Source organism: Pinus tabuliformis, chromosome 2_2 (genome assembly GCF_031772625.1).
Source record: "Pinus tabuliformis cultivar Carrire ecotype Pingquan chromosome 2_2, CPIR1, whole genome shotgun sequence".
Lineage (NCBI taxonomy): Eukaryota > Viridiplantae > Streptophyta > Pinopsida > Pinales > Pinaceae > Pinus > Pinus tabuliformis.
The window spans coordinates 277,726,057-277,730,051 of NC_142300.1; positions in this window are offsets into that span (position 1 = coordinate 277,726,057).

The following is a 3,995-nucleotide window of genomic DNA, read 5'->3' on the forward strand; positions in this document are numbered from 1 at the left end:
TGATTATGAAATATGGTTCTATGTGTAACTAAATATGCCAAAAGACCAAACTTGAAAAGTTATAAAAGTACTCCAACACTGACGTTTTATAATTCATTTGATAGTTTAACCTGTACAGTGAATTATCTTAAATTATTTTACGTTATAAAAAGATTATTAAACAAATGAAATTGAGAACCAAATAAGAACCAAATGAAATTGAATTTGATGGTTCCTTTCTTCGAGACCTTACGTTGTCACTGGTCAATAGAACCCCGAGGAAGAGTTACAGAAAAGGAATCAGAATCAAGAGGATACTTGCAAAAATCCACAATCTGATCAAGTATGATATGAACATTGTCCAAGGGTAACATGTAGACGGTCCTCAGCACTTCCCCCACATAGTCGCTGGTTGCCACATGGTGTCGATAGTCGGGAAAGAATTTGATCTCCTTCACAACTCTCAGGATCCGCTCCCACAGAGCCCTGTCTAGTGTCGGTGTCCGGGGCTCGTAGGGGCCCCTGCTGAGCTCCTGCAAGATGTCGGAGTGGAGAATAGCAGTGGGGTGTAGACGATAGATGATGGAGAATAGCAGAGCCCTGTCTAGAGTCGCTACATTTGACACTGTCATTAAGATCGGACATGGAGAATAGCAGTGGAGTGTAGACGATTACTGAAGAGATGAGCAAAAATATCCAGAGGAAGTACCAGGAACACCAGAGTTTCTTCAACATCCATCGATCCATGGATATTGCTAATCCACTGGTGCAAATTTCTTCCATATTATTGTTCATATCTACCGCATCTCCATCTTCGCATATTAATAATTCGAGTCATTCACGGCATTTGTTTTGAAGAAACTACTTGTTTGTAGTTTGACTCGCAGAAGTCTCGTTTGCCATGCTTTGTGTACCTTCTGAGTGTCATCTGATAACGTTCACTGATTTGTTTTGTGTCCATTCTTGCAGTCACGTGGTCACGTTCTCGACGCAGTCTGCTTTTCTTGCCTTCAATTTATATCCCGTGGTTACCATGACACCAAACAAAATTCTGATTTGACTTTTGTGCTTTGCTATCCCACTAGCTTCGGCCTAACGTACATAAACAGATGGCAAAGTACGTTCAGTGGAAACTAGGTTAATTTTTATTTCAATATTTTCAATCTCAAGGGTTAAAAATAGGTTAATTTGAATAAAAAATAATAATAGGATTTGATTTATTCATATCTGTTTGAATTGATTTTAGGTTGATAGTGTTTATGGTAGAATAAAGTTTTAAAATTATAATTTAAGTATTATTATAGATGTATCTTAAGTAAGTAGAGAGATTATGTAAGTAGAAATCAAATTTTTTGAAGTGCTATTTTTTTTAAAGTGTAAAATATAATGTGTTATTTTTTATTGTTAAAATTTTATTTTTAGATGCTAAATAAAATGTATATATATGACTAAATGTGTTATATTTCATTGTTTTAATTTTATTTTTGAGAATATATATTTTAATTTTAATTTTGAGAATATATATAGGACCAAATAAATTTGTTAACCATAAAACTTTTTTTTTAATAATATATACATAATTTTTTTTAAATGATATATACTAGCACAACCACATTTACCAATGTGGTTGATATACCCGTATATGAAACATATATACAACCACAATTTCCAATGTGATTAATATATTGAAGCATATATATAACCACATTTTCCAATGTGATTGATATAGACCAATAGACTTATATCAACCACATTAATAATTATTATGTGTTTTTTTTTAAAGAACAACTATTTATGATTATTAATAACTATATAAATAATAACAACCATATTCTTATATATTTGTATATTTATGGTTATTATATTAATATTATAATATATATCAAAATAATATTAAGTTACTCTATGGTATTTTGTTTAATATTATTTAATTTTAAATTATTTAATATAATTTAAATATTTAATAATAATATTAACTCATAATAATATTAGTAATATTAATTAACAATAATAATCTTAATAACAATAATCATTTAATAATAACAATAATTCTTTTAGTAACTGTGGTTGCTATACACATAAGACTTCATTTCTATCTATGACACAAACCGTTCATAAATATATAATAATAATAATAATAATAATTTATTCATTTTTTATAAAATGTAAATAAATAATTACTTATTTTATTAGAAAAAATTAAATTTAATATTGTTTTTAGAAAAAATATAAATATTTTTATTTTATAAATTATAATATAAAAATAATAATTAATAAATAACAAATAATAGTTAAATAGTTAATTATTGTTAAACAATAATAATATTTTTTAATTAAATATTATTAAATAATAATAATATGAATATTAATTAATTAAATAAAATTCATAATAATTAATTCTTTGTCACAATGTGACGTTGGACCATGGTTGACCGTGGTTGGCCATGGTTGATTTTCATATTGAGACAATCTTTGTCACAAAGCAACATTTGAGCATGGTTGACCATGGTTGATTATGATTCACCATGTTTGACCCAAAGGAATAACAAACCATTGGGATTAATATTAAAAACCAAAGATTGACCACGATTAACCATGGTTGACAATGGTGGACCATGATTGATAATATAAACCTAAGGGAATAATAAACCCAAGGGATTGATATTATAAACCCAAAGGAATAATAAACCCAAGGGATTAATACTAAAACCCCAAGGGATTGTGAAACCAAGGGAATAATATTAAACAAAAGGGACTAATATTATAAACCCAATGTATAAAACCCCTAAGATAAATATTAAAAATACTAAAATAAACATGGTTGAGCACGGTTGATTTTCATATTGAGACAATCCTTGTCACAATGCAACATTGGACCATGGTTGAACATGGTTGATTATGGTTAACCATTGTTGAATAATATTAAACTCTAGGAATATGAACCCTTAGATCAATAAACCAAAGGGATTAATATTATAAACCCAAGGGAATAATAAACTTAAGGGATAACAATTATAAATCCAAGGTATAAAAACCCTAACATCAATATTATAAATCCTAAAATAAACATGGTTGACCATGGTTGATTTCTATATAGAGACAATCCTTGTCACAATGCAACGTTGGACCATGGTTAATCATGGTTGACCATGATTTATTTTTGTATTGAAACAATATTTGTGAGAACGCAACGTTAGACCATGGTTGATTTCCATATCCAACCGTGTTTGACCATGGTTGACCATGGTTGGTTATGATTGACCATGGTTAACAATGATTAATATTATAAACCCAATGGATTGATATTATAAACCCAAGGGATTGATACTAAAACCCCAAGGGACTATGAACCCAAGGGAATAATATTAAAGCCAATGGACTAATATTATAAACCCAACGTATATAAACCCTAAGATAAATATTATAAACACTAAAATAAACATGATTGATCATCATTGATTTTCATATTGAGACAATCCTTATCACAATTCCATGTTGGACCATGGTTGACCATGGTTGACCCGGGAATAATAAACCCAAGCGAATGATATTATAAACCCAAAGGAAAAATAAACCCAAGGGATTAATACTAAAACCCCAAAGGATTATGAACTAAGGGAATAATATTAAACCCAAGGGACTAATATTATAAACCCAATGTATAAAAACCCAAGGTATAATAAACCTAACGGATAACAATAATAAACCCAAGGTATATAAACCCTAACATCAATATTATAAACCCTAAAATAAACATAGTTGACCTTGGTTGATTTCCATATAGAGACAATCCTTGTCACAATGCAACGTTGGACCATGGTTAACCATGGTTGACCATGATTGATTTTCATATCGAGACAATCTTTGTTAGAATGCAATGTTAGACCATTGTTGACCATGGTTGATTTCCATATCCACCCTTGTTTCGCCATGGTTGAACATGGTTGGTTATGATTGACCATGGTTGGCAATGATTAATATTATAAATCCAATGAAGTGATATTATAAACCCAAGG